A 16709-nucleotide genomic window follows, 5' to 3' on the forward strand; every position below is an offset into this window, starting at 1 on the left:
ACCTCTTGGAGAGGGAAGCAGAGTAAATGTACTCACCATCCTGCAGGCTCCTATCCCATGAAACTGGTCACTGCACACCAGCATGAGCAGAAACAAGTAGGCAACGCCTTTGGCTGTGATCCAACTTAATCGTGATGTTCCAGATCACTCCTCAGGCACTTCAGCAAGCAAGCTCCATGGCATGAACAAGGATCCATAAAGCAATTCAGGACCAGAGCAGGAGCCAGCAGCTTCCTCCCCAGTCAGGGCAGCTACATCCTGTGCATCCATAGCTTGGAATTCTGGATCTGGCAGTCATTTTCCCTAGGGAGGATGAAGCAAGAGCACAGACTTCAGTGCTGTAGAGGCAAGTGAATGCAGAGGCTGGGAATCCAGAGCACTGTTCTGGATCTCTGTGCTGTCACCAGCAAAATTCACCCAGTGGGTGTTGGAAGTTTACAACCAGCTGCCACATTAACATATGGCTGAAGGCTTAAAAGGGCTTAAGGGTGAAATATCTTATTAGCAACACCAGGAAAAGTATTCTGCAGATAACTGCTGATAAATGGTTTCGGGGAAGTTCCACATAAATAAGCTTCAGGTTGCCATTTCTCAGCAATGCTGCCAGTCTCTCACAGTGTGTCAATGAATGCCTTTAGGAGGCTTTTGAGGCTTGTTTTGGTTTAGTAGTGAGACATAATGGGAAAAAACCTCCTTGTAGAATTACATTCCCTATCCTAATGATTTAGTATTTTCACTAAAGCAAGGAAAAGGGAGCATTCTATTAGTCCTATTTGAGACAATTCCTTTAGTTATTGACATAAATAACTGCTTCTATTTCTGTATCACTAGAAGGATATAGACAGAGATGGATAAATTGTCTAATAAGATTTTGCTTGTGACTAAATCCAGCAGAAGGTAACCTGGACAACAAAAGAGAAGCTGATTTTTCTACTGAAAAACATTTACTTGATGTTATGTGCTTCCTTCTCCCATATATTCCCTGTGAAGGTGGCAAAGCACTGGCACAGGGTGCCCAGAGAAGCCGTGGCTGCCCCATCCCTGGCAGTGCTCAAGGCCAGGTTGGACACAGGGGCTTGGAGCAAGCTGCTCCAGTGGAAGGGGTCCCTGCCCGTGGCAGGGATTGGAACTGGGCGAGGTTTAAGGCCCCTTCCAACCCAAACCAGGCTGACTCCGTGATATACAGACAAGGGCTGCAATGGTCTGACACAACGGGCAGCAATCAGCAGTGCAACAGCCCACACGGCACAACCTGGGTCAGGCAAAGCCTGTTCATTAGGTGGTGACTAATGCTAGAGGGGCCGCACTGGGAAGCAGCAGGATCACTGATCCGTGTCAGCGAAGGGTGGTCAGGCAGTGGAACACACTGCCCAGGGAAGCGATGGAGTCACCATCCCTGGAGGTATTTATGAGACATGTAGGTGTGGCACCGGGGGACATGGTTTAGTGGTGGCTTTGGCAGTGCTGGGTTAAAAGTTGGACTTTATGCTCTTAAAGGCCTTTTCCTACCTAAAGAACTCTGTGATTCCAATCTCTCCCTCATTATACGGCCTAGCTCAAGGGAGCTGGCAGAACCCTGGTTCTGAGATATTTAGAAGTTAAATTAAGTTAATATTATCCTTAGTTTTCCTATCATTTATCATTATAATATCCACTTTCAGGGCCCTTTGCTCGTGTTGAAATGTATCAATCCTGGGAAAACAACCTTGGACTGACGGTATTCCCATGCAAGCTGAAGCTGTCCTTTACAGTACACAGCAACTGGTAGCAAGGAAGGTTACTCAGTAATTGTATGGCTTTCCCTGAAGACCTTCCAGCAACAATGTGAAGAAATCCACATCATGTTATAAAGAACAGATGAAAGGAAAACCAAGAGGCTGGCAGGGCCTTTCATCTCCAGGACTTAAAAATACATCTGTAGGGCAAATACTTGTGAGTCCTCCTGAAGCTACACCAGCCTCAGCAGCAGCTCTGGGCTCTAAACCAGAGTAGCAGAGACCTGGCAGGACCTTGGGCTGAAGTTTGGAAGATGCTGCATCCCTTTTGAAGCTTTATAGGGAAAGTTTTCTTCAGAGAAGTTTAAGTCAGGACAGGATTTCTTTTCAAGAGAGGAGATAGCAGCTCTGCTGTAACTAACTCCAGCTAATTCAGATTTATCGCAGATACACCAGCACCTTGTAGAACCTGCAGAAAGTGAGTGGCAAAGTAACAAGTGGAAGGACTCAGAGAAGAGTCATAGAATGGTTTGTGTTGGAAGGGACCTTAAAGCTCATCCAGTTCCAACCCCTGCCACAGGCAGGGACCCCTTCCACTGGAGCAGCTTGCTCCAAGCCCCTGTGTCCAACCTGGCCTTGAACACTGCCAGGGATGGAAGAGGCAGAAGCCTGATTGGAGCCCTTCCATGCTCCTGGCTCCAGCCTCAGCGCTGGGGAAAGGGGTGGGGGATCATCCCCGGCGGCTCACACCACACTTGAATTTGAACACAATTTCCCCCCAAGTTTCTGTCCACACGGGTGTAGCTGACAGCTCACCAGAGACCCACGTCAGAGTCCAGCCCACGCTTACAAGATGCCACCACCAAACACAACATCCCCAGTGCCCCCACAGAAGTCTACTGGGCGTTTTCAGTGTCAGGAAACAGTTTTTACCTGTAAGCACAGGCTCTGCACAGCCCAGGTGTGGACACAGCCAGCTGGAGAGGATTGTGCTGTATGGGGTGAGGACTGATGCTTATGGAGGGGGCACCACTTCCATCCTAATCCCCTCTGTAACATGTATTCCTTTCAACAGACATTGAGGCCAGTTTTATCTGGCATCTCAGAGCCATGGATTAATTATTGTCTGCTTGATGCAACTCCCTTTTCTTTTGGGCTTCATCTGGCAAATGGATACACACCTTCAGCCTGGACCTGCATTCAGCATTCACAATATCTGCATCATTAACATAAAAGCACCACTTCCACATTCATGCTCCCAATCCCACCATAAATAGGCTTTTCTTGCAAATAAAGTCCTTGCCAAGTAGTATCCTGTCTGGCTGTGCTCTGTTTAACTGAATAATTTGCTAGGACTGAATGACTACAGCCTGTATTAAATGCTGAGGTTATCAAACAGGCACTTGTATAAATTCCTACTGTGTGGCTCCCGGGTCTGTGTGGGCTGGCTGCTCTCCTGGAGTGCTGCAGCACCATGGAAACATTGGGTGGGAGATTTCTGCTCCTCACTGCATGAATGGCTGACAGATAGCAGTCCATCCCATGGAATTAAGCCCTGCCGGCTGATGAATTCTGATGAGCTGCTGCACTGTTTCTGTTGGGTTAATGTCTGGCATTAGCCATTGTCTGGGTTAGACTTGACAACCTCCTTGTCTGTTATCACTTTGGAAAGCTGTAATGTCAGGAGGTATGGATCTGTAGGACAGGTAGTAGGTAATAGCCCAAGTTAAACAGAGGTGAAACCCTTTCAACTTGAGGGAGAATTTCAGTTAAGAAATGGAAGAATTCAAATCCCTGGAGTGATCAAAAGCACTAACAACATGATTCTTTTCCCTTTAATTTGTATTTTTATGGCAAGGCTAATTCCCTAACCCCTTTGCTTTTAGAATTGTCAGGAAAATAGAGCTCAAGCATTATTATTCAAAACTCTTGTCAGGAAATACAGGTAGTTGTAAACCAATTCTTCATATGTCTCAAGTGAGGATTGTTCAGTACCTTGCAGGACAGAGCCCTGGAACTCCCTGAGCAGCAGCTTTGAGAAGTGCCTTTCCTGAAGCCTGGTTTGTGCTGCACAATTCACCCCACCGACAGTGTTCAGGAGGTTGGTTGATCTTTGCAGTAATGCTTTCTCTGCCCATAGGAGTTTGTGACACCTTCTCTGCATCCCTTGCTGTGTTGCAGGGTATTGCTGGAGTGTCCCATGTACATTGCTCAGCACCCTGTGACTGTTTGACAGGTAACAAATTGGAGTCACTATCCCTAAAAATACAAATGAAAGACAAATGCATTCTGTAAGTGAGATAAGACATATCATACCAAAGCACAGCAACAATCCCTTTCAGGTCTAATGTTCTCTTGCAGTTGAACAGACGAGCTTTACAGTGCACTGGAACGCTGATGGCACAGGGACAGTAAGTTTCCCAAAGGTCCTTTCACTCACTAGCACAGCAGCATCTTCCTGGAGTATGCATGCCTCAGCTTCTCACTGCTGGCTTTGGGACCGGTTCAGCCTGCTCTTGACAGTGGTGTTTATCTGAATGTGAACAAGGAACAACTGGGCTTGGATTGGTTTTAATTCACAGACTTGTAGAAGATCAAGTTGGAAGAGACCTCAAGCATCATCTGGTCCAACCTTTCAAGGCAAAGCACAACCTAGACCTGATGTCCCAGCATCCTGTACAGCTGAATTTTCACAGAAATCAAAGAACTGTAGAACACCAGCCTGGTTTGTGTTGGAAGGGACCTGAAAGCTCCTCCAGCTCCAACCCCTGCCACGGGCAGGGACCCCTTCCACTGGAGCAGCTTGCTCCAAGCCCCTGTGTCCAACCTGGGATGTTCTAACCAGCAAATTCTATTCCTTAAAACATCAGAAATCATATAAATGAATTTCACTAAATCAGAAAGGTTTTGCCAGTTTATAAGAGCAGAGCACTAAGTGTGGCATCAAAGCCGAAGCTGACTCTCAGCCTCACATTAAATACCAGTCTAAATCCAAACTCTGGATCTATTATGTAGCCAGGTAATGTTTTAAGGATCCACTGTTCCTCAAAAGTTTTCTTGGCACTTTAAGCATAGCAAGCTCTAAAGCATTATAAAGTGCTTTCCTGGTTTTTATTGGAGCACATATGGAGGAACTGAACTCTGTCTGCAGGTGACAGACGGATAGTCTGGAAGGTTTCTATCCAACCTGCCCGTATGAGAGCAGGGAAACAAGAGCCCACATGAGAAGGGGGGAGATTGCTTGGCCATTGCACCCACCCCATTCATGGTTTCTGCCAGAAGGCTCCAGGCATCCTTAGCTAAGCAAACAAATTGTGTTAAAGCCATTTATCATCGTCATTAATATAACATGCCAATAGAAGCTTCCAGTAAGCCTTTCTAGTTTTGCTTTTCTAAAATGAGACAGACTTGAGCCAAATGCCAGATTTCTAACAAGGCATTTCTGAAAACCTGCACAATTCCAGGTCTGTATCTGGGTTTGGACCGAATTTTGTCTCTGTGCCCTTTTTAGATATGCAGCAGGAAAGCCTGGATCTACTCAGTATCACGAACTTCCAGGGTTCAAAATCCAGGTTTGAGCTACACTCTGCACTCATCTCTGCTACCAGAGAGGGACAGCATCTACACAAAGCCTTTAGGAAAAGAACTCCTGTAGCTCCATTCCTTTCCTATTTCACCAGGCAGATCAGAGCAGGAATAGTGCCTACCCCTCCATCTGAAGGAAGCAGGACACTGTCCTACAGATGCTGCTGACTCCAGTAACAGCCCATTGCTTACTTCCATAATATTCCCCTTTCTTTGCACAAAGCACAAGTGTATTACTAAACCTCAGAGAGGAATGCAGTGCTGCTGGATCCTCAGTCTTGCTTTCAGAGAGCCAAAGGAAATAGGCCTGTATTTTCTCCCACAGGTGCTCCGTACCAACATGCACACACATCTCCTGCAGCTACACTTACACAGAGCTCACACGGAGCCTACAAACAGCACAGGCTCCCTCGCTCCGGGGCACATAAGTACCAGCAACACAGCCCAGCTGCCCACTGACCATCACTGTCCAGCCCTGCAAGAGCTGTGTGTGCTCCTGCTGCTGGGAATGCTGGAGATCACCCTTCCCACCTTTGGCTCTGTGTGCTTGCCTTGGAAAATAACACCACAATTACATCTGAAAAACCATCTAAACTCGGTAAAGCAAGAGCTAAACACAGCTATGATCATTTCATAATACATCTGCTTATTCTCTACGCTTGTTAGGAAAATGACACCATTATCTAGGTTTTAAGCCTCCATAAACTCCCTTTAAATGTTCATCTGCTGAAGGAAGAGTTTGATTTCCCACGAGACCTATGGTCCAAACAGAAGAAAGCCTTCTATCAGCCAAGCAGGTTTGTCACTAAGCTGCAGTCCTTCCTCCCATGTTTACAAGGCTGCAGGTAAACATGTTTGGGAATTGTCACTCGTGTGGAGAAGCCTCCCCAGAAGCAGAGTTTCCTATTTTCTGAGTCTTTCACATGTACATACACATATATATGAGGATGGAAGAGCCGTGATCTAACAGCTTCAGAAGCTGAACTGCCCAAATCCAGCACTTCTCAGAAGAAACGTTCCAATGTTGCACAGTGCTTAACCCGCACTGAAATCGGGAGTAGCTGTGCAGCTAAACCCTGCCTGGGCTTTGAAAGGGCAGGATTAACGTAAATACCGCACGGCTTTGCCTGATCTCCAGTAGGAAAGTGTTTAAACACTGCGGCTTCCTCCAGCCTGAACCCAGATTACAGATTTAAGGAGCATTTCTGACAGCTCCAATGCACTCCCTCCATTAACAGCAATGTGAATGCCCTGCAAAGAATAATTAATATTAATGAAAGAAATTACTGCACAAACGGAGAACTCAAGCCCTTGGGGTGAAAAGCGGAGCTCAGATGGTGACTGGGGATGTCTGTGGACATCTGCAACAAGTAGTTGAGTAAAAAATGCACACATGAAGCTGAAAAATATACGTAGCTGGTATTGCAAAAGCATGACTCCTTCAGATGGCTCCTTGACTATAGAAATGTGGGCAGCTTGGCACATTTCCATCAGCATCATTCAAATGTAAAGCAAATACATTTTCAGTCTATTACTACACTTCTGGCATAGCTGAATCTACGTACATAGAGCTAGTCTAACATTAGAGCTGCTGGAAGTGCGTTATCTGGGTGGGGGGAAGATTTGGCTCAAAGGAACAGACACCAAACTGGTGATGGGTGGATGGGGCTGGTTGTATTTCCTGGTACCGGGATTGCTCACGGCTGCAGACTGGGGGTTTCATCAGAAAGCATTTGGAGTTTCATTACTGCTCCCATTCCGTTTGAGGTAGAAAAGAGATTGCCTGTAATGTTTAAATACAAGCCCAGAGGGAAAGCCTCACTTTCCTAAAGCAGCATTTAACCTGAAGCTCAGGCATTCACAGAAGAGAGATGAGAGCTCCTAGGTGGACCAAGGACATGACCTCCATCTACCACAATCTCCATGCTACTAACTGCTCTGGACAGGATGTTTTACTGCTCATAAATATTCACCAGGCCAGAAACAGAAGCTGAAAAGAAACCAGGGCATGAATATCTCCAACTGGCTGGACAAAAAGACTGGAACAACTTTGAAGGAAAGTTGCACTTGGGGCATATGCCTAAGACGAGAGGAGCCAGGCTTCCAAGATGAGCACAAAGGCTTGTATTTATTAGGATACACCATCAAATGAGGTCCAACAGGAGACTACTACAAGTTCCCCGCTGTCCTCTGGAGTAGCTCCCAGCTCCATCATGTTGGTCTCTGCTTCTGCTTCCATCCCTCCTAAGAACTCTAGTTATTCTACTCTTCATAAGCCAGTTATTTACACAGGTAGGACCAAGACCTTCACCCTCCTCAACTGCCCCAAAAGCATTAAACCTTCATGTTCTGAAGCTCTTAGCTCAGTTAATCGAGGAATCAGAGAATAGTTAGGGTTAGAAAAGACCTTAAAATCATCCAGTTCCAACCCCCCTGCCATGGGCAGGGACACCTCACACTAAACCATCCCACACAAGGCTTCATCCAACCTGGCCTTGAACACTGCCAGGGATGGAACACTCACAACCTCCCTGGGCAACCCATTCCAGTGCCTCACCACCCTCACAGTAAAGAACTTCTTCCTTATATCCAATCTAAACTTCCCCTGTTTAAGCTTTAACCCGTTACCCCTTGTCCTGTCACTACAGTCCCTGACAAAGAGTCCCTCCCCAGCATCCCTATAGGCCCCCTTCAGGTACTGGAAGGCTGCTCTGAGGTCTCCACGCAGCCTTCTCTTCTCCAGGCTGAACAGCCCCAACTTCCTCAGCCTGTCTTCATACGGGAGCTGCTCCAGTCCCTGATCATCCTCGTGGCCTCCTCTGGACTTGTTCCAGCAGTTCCATGTCCTTTTTATGTTGAGGACACCAGAACTGCACACAATGCTCCAGGTGAGGTCTCACAAGAGCAGAGCAGAGGGGCAGGATCACCTCCTTCGCCCTGCTGGTCACGCTCCTTTTGATGCAGCCCAGGATACGGTTGGCTTTCTGGGCTGCGAGCGCACACTGAAGCCGGCTCATGTTCATTTTCTCATCGACCAGCACCCCCAAGTCCTTCTCTGCAGGGCCGCTCTGAATCTCTTCTTTGCCCAGTCTGTAGCTGTGCCTGGGATTGCTCCGACCCAGGTGTAGGACCCTGCACTTGTCATGGTTGAACTTCATAAGGCTGGCATCAGCCCACCTTACAAGGGTGTCAAGGTCCCTCTGGATGGCATCCCTTCCCTCCAGCATATCAACCGGACCACACAGCTTGGTGTCATCGGCAAACTTGCTGAGGGGGCACTCAATCCCACTGTCCATGTCAGCGATGAAGATGTGAAACAAGACCGGTCCCAACACCGATCCCTGAGGGACACCACTTGTTACCGGTCTCCAGCCGGACATGGAGCCATTGACCACAACTCTTTGTGTGCGGCCATCCAGCCAGTTCTTTATCCACCGAGTGGTCCATCCATCAAATTGATGTCTCTCCAATTTAGAGAGAAGGATGTTGTGTGGGACAGTGTCAAACGCTTTGTACAAGTCCAGGTAGATGACATCAACTGCTTTACCCTTGTCCATCAGTTCCGTAGCCCCATCATAGAAGGCCACCAAATTGGTCAGGCAGGATTTCCCCTTAGTGAAGCCATGCTGGCTGTCACCAAGCACCTTGTTGTTTCTCATGTGCCTTAGCATGCCTTCCAGGAGAATGTGCTCCAAGATTTTGCCAGGCACAGGGGTGAGACTGACTGGTCTGTAATTCCCCGGGTCTTCCATTTTCCCCTTCTTGAAAATGGGGGTTATATTTCCCTTTTTCCAGTCATTGGAAACTTCACCTGAAGTTCTTTCAGTCTGGCAGAGCAGTTTTTTCAGTCTGTCAGAATCTGCTCTGCTGAAACAGAGAACTTAAATTTAGCCTTCTATTTAAACAAAATAACCTGCTATTGCATGAAGGTCATTTTTAACAACAGGCTCTAACAATTTTAGAATAGCATCTCCTTTTTTGAGTTAGTGAATATTTATGCTAAAACATTGTTGGCTAGAAACTGAGTAGTTGTAATGTGATAAAGGACTGATAATCGTGTACAGTGACCTAGAAATAAAGTAAGACTGGCATTTTTGTCCATAGCTCACAAGCAAATTAAGAACAGAAATGTATAACAATTTAACTCCATACCATTAACTCAAGCCCTACTCATAGTAAATTACGCTGTAACACTGCTATGAGTCGGCAGCAAGTATGTGAGACTTGCGCTGACGGAATGCTCCTGGAACAGTAGTCAGTGCCAGAGCCTGCACAGCAAGGGCAGTGCTGTTCCTGACCCCACAGAGGGAATGTTCACAGAAATCCCTTCTTCTTTGAATGTATATTGCGATGAACTTTCGTATCAATGCAGCAGGGTACACATGGCAAGCAGCAGCATAAGTGCATAGTGCTTTATTTAGCTTTACAAGAACCAGCACATATGCTCTGGAGCTCAGAACCATTAGGCAATGTAATTAAAGTGCAAGTGAGCAGTTCCTTGTGGCAATGAGGTTTGTGTCACCTCCTCTCCCCTGCCCCAACAGCAGCCCGCTCTGTGCCGGAAGCAGGGGTATGGTGTGTCAGCTGTGGGGACATTCACCAAGCCTCTCACTTGCTCAGTGCATTAATCCTGCCCTTGTTTCACATGGCCAAGTTGTTCCTTCTGCCTCCCCCCAGGGGGTTGCTGAGAGACTGTTGTTTCTAATCAAATCATGGTGATTTTCAAGTGCTTCCCTTTCTAGTTAGAATAGCTCTTTTTTTTTTCCCTGCATTTGCCCTCCAAGCAAATACTTGCATAAATAAGGTCTACCTGCTAGAAACTTCCTGCATACACAGCGCCTGTGGGTCAGGAAGGATCACAGTTACAGGGACACCTCACAGAGGAAGGAGATGGACAGAGCTGGTTGCTAGGGAATGGAAAGTCTGTATTGTCCCTTCTGTCAGCACTGCCAGCCCAGGCAGCCACTTGCACAGATGCTCTGGGACTCCCTCCACATAGTCCCCACCTGCCTGGCTGCTCCTTCTCCTTGCCAGGAGGCTCCATGAACAGGAGGGGACAGGAGCAACCCAAGGGCTTTCACTGTGGCTCCTGCTTCCATTGCTTTCTCCTTTTGCCCAGGGAGGCACTCTGTTTCCAAGCAGGACAAAATCAGAGGACTGTTTCAAGGTCAGTTTTGCAGTGTTCAAGAGAAACCCAAATAGAAGTGGCATCTGCCTTCACCACTAAGCTACAGCACACGAGAAGCTTTCAGAACAAGACTAACAAGAGACAGAGGAGCAAAAGCCACATCACTTTTAGAGTTCTTTTCCTTTGACTAGAATAAAGGTTCTTCTTTAATTTGAATTCCTACTTGAGCTCCTGCTCCAAATCCCAGCCTGTGAACACAAGACAGCCCAGGACTTCAGTTCAAGGACTTCTCAATTACTTCTTTTTCTCATAGTCATCCTTGGCTATTTCCCAGACATTCAGGAAAGCTTTCATATCCTCACAGGGCCTGCAGGGTAATTTGCCCAAGGAAACGTGGACCATATCAGCCTACTTGAGGAGTTCAGGGACCACAGACACACATCAGCTACTACCACCTCTGTCTGCTGCTGAGCACCACTGCATGATTCATTCTCCCTGAGCAACACACTTACCAGGCTGCCAAGCAAGACAGCTTTGCAGATTTCAACCTGTGACAACATGAATTGGAACTAACACATTCCCAACAAGATGATGCCTAAACCACCCCATTACAAGCAAAAACTTTAGTTTTATAAAATGATGCCTAATGACTCAAAGTGTTCTCTCTGAAAAAAAAAAAAAAAAAAAGGCTCATCTTTTTTCCTATGGGGACAAAGCAGCAAATGCAGGGAAAATACTACACTAAGATGCCAGCAACACAGTCAGGGAAGCTGGCAATAACAACCCTCCTACTGTACAACAGGATATTGATGACATAGTACTATTACAGCCTGACTGGAAAAGTAACACGAGAATTGCATCAACGCTTATGAAAATCAACACTTTACCGTGAAGGTGCGTTTCACAAATAAAGCAGGTCTCGTTGCTCCAGCTGCGCTTGGGAGCAGCTCTTCAGGACTAAAAAGAGGCAACATCACCACCGTGTGGCCGAAATCAGCCATGTCACAAGAAAGTGGTACAAGGAGACCTGCCTGGAACCCCGAAAAGCAACTGCTTCCTGCGTTTCCTTTTTTCAGTACTCAGACGCTCCACAGCAGGTTGCTGAATTCACGTGAAGAAAGCACGGGTTCGTATGGGTATATATGGACTTCTGCTATTTCCCCCCTGTGCAGTACATGGCATCATATATTAAACTTGGCATCATGGATTATAGAATCACAGAATCCCAGCCTGGTTTGTGTTGGAAGGGACCTTAAAGCCCATCCAGCTCCAACCCCTGCCACGGGCAGGGACCCCTTCCACTGGAGCAGCTTGCTCCAAGCCCCTGTGTCCAACCTGGCCTTGAGCACTGCCAGGGATGGGGCAGCCACAGCTTCTCTGGGCACCCTGTGCCAGCGCCTCAGCACCCTCACAGGGAAGAGCTTCTGCCTAAGAGCTCAGCTCAGTCTCCCCTCGGGCAGGTTCAAGCCATTCCCCTTGGCCTGCCCCTACAGGCCCTTGTCCAACGCCCCTCTCCAGGCTTCTAGATTACACTGCAGTTATTCCCAATCCTCCTGACGTTTTTCAGGTATTAACAAGACTACAGCTACCATACAAAGGTGTCCTGGGGGAGTGGGGGCAGAGTGGAGGGGTAAGCACAGGGAACATGCACTGTCAAACACCAGTGGAGTGACAAGGTTGGGTCAGAGACAGATTGTGGCCCTACAGTTCACCACTTGGCTTGACACTGATCACATTCTTCCAAGCAGCCAGGTAGAAACAGGCTGTTTTCAAAGCTTTGCTTCAAATCGCAACAAAACATCTTTACAGGATGGAAACAACAGCTCACACCCAGGTAATATGCCAAGTAATAGGAAATAAGCTCTTCTGGCTGCAGCAGTCCCTGGGTCAGCTTCTAAGCAGCTCCATGTACACCAAGGTGCAATTTACCTCCCCTCTGCGACAGAGATGGTCATCTGTCTGCCTAGGGATGTCTCCTCTCCAGTCAGAGCTCACAGGAAAGCCGCAGCATGCAGCTCCCCAAGCCTTCACATAAAACCATATAGTTAGGGTTGGAATGGACCTTAAGATCATCTAGTTCCAACATGCTGGAATGTTCCTGACCAGGTAAATCATTAAAGTCATCCTAGGCCGAGCAAATGGTTATTCACCAGTGTGAAACACAGCCTGATGTGGCTGGATGCAGGAGACTTACCAGACAGGAACTCCTAGTGATTTCGTATCTTGTGCCTAAACTTCCCAGGCATCCCTGAAGGAATTTGTAGTATTTGAAAACACCACGTTTGTGGCGCACAATTTGTGCTTTGGGTTTTCTTCATTTGTTCTCCTGTTGCTTTATTCAGGCTGTCTGGATCTTCAGGGTCTTTTTACTGGGTCAAAAGATGAATAATCCAGATTTTCAGCTAAAGGAGTGCAGCCCCAGATGATGGAAGCAGCAGTAAGAGCCTTAAGACTGTGAGCATGCAAAAGCTGCTGACTTTGTGCTGGAGCCCTTTAGACACTACAGAAGATCTAGGAAAATGCTGAAAGAAATCTTTGTAAATGTTTAGTTGCATTTCCTAGTGATCAAGACAGTTTCTTCCTTGGTTCCTGCCAACACCACCTTTTCCCAATGATGTTTAACATGCCTGAGAGCTACCACCTTCCACACAAGGCACATCTGCATTTCAGAGACTCCCAGAGAGAAGCACCAAGAATCACCCAGACGAATGCCTGTAAACATCTACAATATTCATGTTTCCTAGTGCTTCCAAATTGCTTTCATTGTAGTGACAATGAAAACTCTAGTCTGAGCACTCTCTCCTTTGCATGCAAGTACCTGCCTTTTCCTAACAGCCAGGAGCTGTGACTACACACGGCGAGACAACCATACTCCATGTGTTACCCCATCCTTTGGTATCCTGAGCAACTGGCTTCCAAACCACAGCAATATGAAGCATTTTAGTGTGTACTTTGCGAGAATGGTTGTGAATGATTTAGTAACAAAGTGTTTGGAGCAAAGCAGTTGAGTAAAGTTGCAGAGGGCAAGTGAAATGGGGCTGGATTGGAGCAGCAGCTGCTCCACATTTGTAGAATAATAGATCTGATGAAGATATTTGTGAGGAAAACTGGGCACAGCTGGGATGCAGCTCAAATGAGAAACAGCAAATTGTGAGCAACTGCATCAAAGGATTGTTTTTCAGACCAACTCCGCTAAAGCTGCATGTAGTTGAGTTTGGGGGTTTTACTGTAATAGTTTGGCAGACAAGGGAAGCAGGGAGAAAATGCCTGTGCCTGAATTAATCGCTATTTAAAGGTCTGTAGCAGTCAGAAAAATCAGTGTTCTTTTAGATTACAGATGTAATTCAATTGACTTCAATAAAAACTATATGAACAGACATACTGAAGAGAAATTCTGTGCTTTTCCAGAGAAACACCATAGATCAAAGCTCATGGCATACTAAGTACAGATAGTAAATCATCAGAGCAAACTTCAGTTGCTGTTACACCCAAAAGGAACCTACAGTTCGCACCTTGCCTTCTAAAGGTCATCTCGGGAGTGGATGTCGCACAACACAGGAGTCAAGATTTGCACCAAACTGTTGGAAAAGCATGTGCCAATGGATTATTGGAGATTCAGTGCCATAGAAACATAACTGTGTCAGAGTTATCAGTAAGCAGCATACAATTGAAACTATATTGCTGAAAGATATGAGGTGAAATAATATTGTTTCATCAGCTTAGTTCCACTAAGCAAAGCCAAAACCAAATCATACAGGCACACATATGTTGGGTCAATAGCGATAAGAGTCCTTGCAGGATGGAAACAGCCCTGATCACTGCTTCATAGTGTAACCCGTTAACTATGGATAGCCACATTCTTGAGGCCATCTCCCACCAGTACCAGGAGGCTGCCTCATAAGCAGCCCCCACACTGTACTGGTGAATGGGGACAGCCCATTCTGGGTTCAGGACTCTGCACTGCTCCTTTCCTTTCTTCACTGTATAATGAGGTACAATCCTCTACTCATCCTTACTCCCTTCCACACCAGAAAAAACTGATTGAAACCCCATGTAGTTAGCTATTTTCCCTCTATTTTCATCTATTTTCTTTTACCCAGAAAGTAAAAGGGTGTCCAGCCTCCCCAGATGAAGTTGTTGGATAACTTGGGACATCACCGGTTCCTTATTTCACCACATATTTCCAAAGAGCTAATAGATTAGCATAAGCAACAACAGCAAAAAGCATTGACATTCCCATCAAACATTCAAATACAGGGGTGAGGGTGGTTATTATTATAGCTGTAACCAAAATGATTTGGGAAATGCCTTTCAGAGAGGAGATAAATATCCAGAGGAACTTCCTCCTGTCTGGAGAGAAGAGTCCCTCCAGGTAGATCTGTGCTCTGATGAATGGGCTGGATCCCGCAGCAAGTAAACATGTTTTACCAACACCATGGAGTGAGTAAGCAGCTTCAGTGCTCCTCCTGTGCACCCAAGCTAGCAAGAAGCAAACACACCTGAATTCCTTCACTAAACTATAGTTATTATCCACTATTTAATTAAGTCTTAAGCCAAATGACTGGGGGAGAAAAAGCACAAGTTAATTAAGATAACATCATGGAGGATATAAAACCCCTTTGACAGAATAATACATAATATATGAAAGGCAAAGCAAAAGGGCTCTGATTTCAGATTGGCTCCAGAATACCTCAAGCCTCACACTGTCTGTATTAATTGTGTTTCAAGTCAGGCCATCTCGGTCTCCACATAGAAAGGCTTTATTTACAACTACAGCTTTAGATACATAGTGCAAACACTTAACAGACTCAGGCAGAGCAGGTGAAATGGATACTGCTATGTCATTTTTATATGCAGTATCTTTGAACCCTATTAAAAATAAAACAGGCTTTCATTAAAGCTGCAGCCTTCATCTAAGATGGTTGCAAGCACTAGTTGTTAATTATAGATTAAACACTGCCACAAGACTTTGTACTTGAAGCTAACCCACATCAACCAAGCTCCAAGCTCAGAGTCGGAGAATTCAAAGATCACACAGCCTCACACACATTCTAATTGTTTGCACGTACTCGGATTCTCTTGCAAAGAGGCTCTTCATGCACATCACCCTATAGTAACATCATGCTCATCTTACAACTACGCCTGCTTGATCTACTTACACTGTTACACACAATCCTCTCATCCGCTTAAAATTATTTCCTTTAGCGCAATTAATAATAATAGATAGATGTTAAATGATTATTTCTATGCTAACATTGTTCCAGATATGCCTTTTAAATATTTTTATTCAGCCCAAAGAGTTATTTACATTCCAAGAGCTATTTACATTCCCGAAGTAACAATATAAATACAAATTCAAGTGCTACAAGGTTAAGAGATTGTGTATTTTAAAAACCATAATATTATTAAAGACTTCAAGGTTTTTGTCATGATTTCTACAAACTACCAGCACATTTCCACAAACCACTGCAGAAGAGCTACTAAAAACCTTGTGCTGGAGAAACAGGATTAAGACCAATGATGGAACCAAGCAACATTTTCCCACCTGGTGTCACAACAGCTGGGAACCTCAGGGTTTACTGTCAGGCAGACTAGTAGAACAGCTCCCTCAGGAAATCCTGCAAGCAGGGCTATAGGCAGAGGAATGCTTTATAGACTGTGCTTTGTTTCTGTTAACCAGCACACTACTGGGGAGTGACCCCACCCCTCCTCAGGTGGGATCTAACAGGAGGATGAGGATGAAGGATGAAGGATGAAGGATGAAGGATGAAGGGCAGAATCTGAGCAGCTCATGAGGCTCTTACTAGTTCATTAGGAAGGGAGGAGGTAGGGGGTTAGGTCAGTGCACTGAATGACGTGAACCTTGAATGAAATAGAAGGTGCATGGTGTTTCTCTGTATCCATAAGGTGCAAGCTGAGCAGGCTGCTGCTACCATCCTCGTTCAGAGAAAAAAGAACACGGTGCTCGGGTTGCTTGAGTTTAGAGAATGAGAGCACGTAGAATTCCTCAACATTTGCAGGAGAGAGGAAAATGCTTGAGGATCCTGAGTTACTGAGGAGTAGAGCAGGAGAGCTCCAGTAACCATTCAAGGCTGAGCAGCAGCAGGATTTACCCTACTTATTTGGTTCATTTTTTTCTATGCTCAAGCCTCCTCTCTTAAATAGTTTTATGTACAAGTGACTGACTCTACATGAGGTAAAGTGCAACAAGAGTAGAAAAAGATACGGTTCCAAACTGAGATTCTTCTTCCTTCTCAAATTCTTGCACACAGATTTTCATG

The 16709-nt window shown here is 45.9% G+C and overlaps 1 long non-coding RNA gene across 2 annotated transcripts; it reads right to left on the reverse strand.

Moving 5' to 3' along the window:
• Positions 1 to 234: 234 nt before the first annotated feature.
• On the reverse strand, positions 235 to 16041 carry LOC136010809 (uncharacterized). 2 transcript variants are annotated; one of them, XR_010611010.1, is made up of 3 exons: positions 15974 to 16041; positions 3711 to 3974; positions 235 to 303 (listed from the first exon to the last, which is right to left on the reverse strand). It is a non-coding gene; the product is annotated as an uncharacterized LOC136010809 (long non-coding RNA). The 2 variants fall into 2 exon arrangements; XR_010611011.1 differs by lacking the exon at positions 235 to 303 and having other exon boundaries at positions 3537 to 3974.
• Between the last annotated feature and the right edge of the window lie 668 nt (positions 16042 to 16709).

Source organism: Lathamus discolor, chromosome 3 (genome assembly GCF_037157495.1).
Source record: "Lathamus discolor isolate bLatDis1 chromosome 3, bLatDis1.hap1, whole genome shotgun sequence".
NCBI lineage: Eukaryota > Metazoa > Chordata > Aves > Psittaciformes > Psittacidae > Lathamus > Lathamus discolor.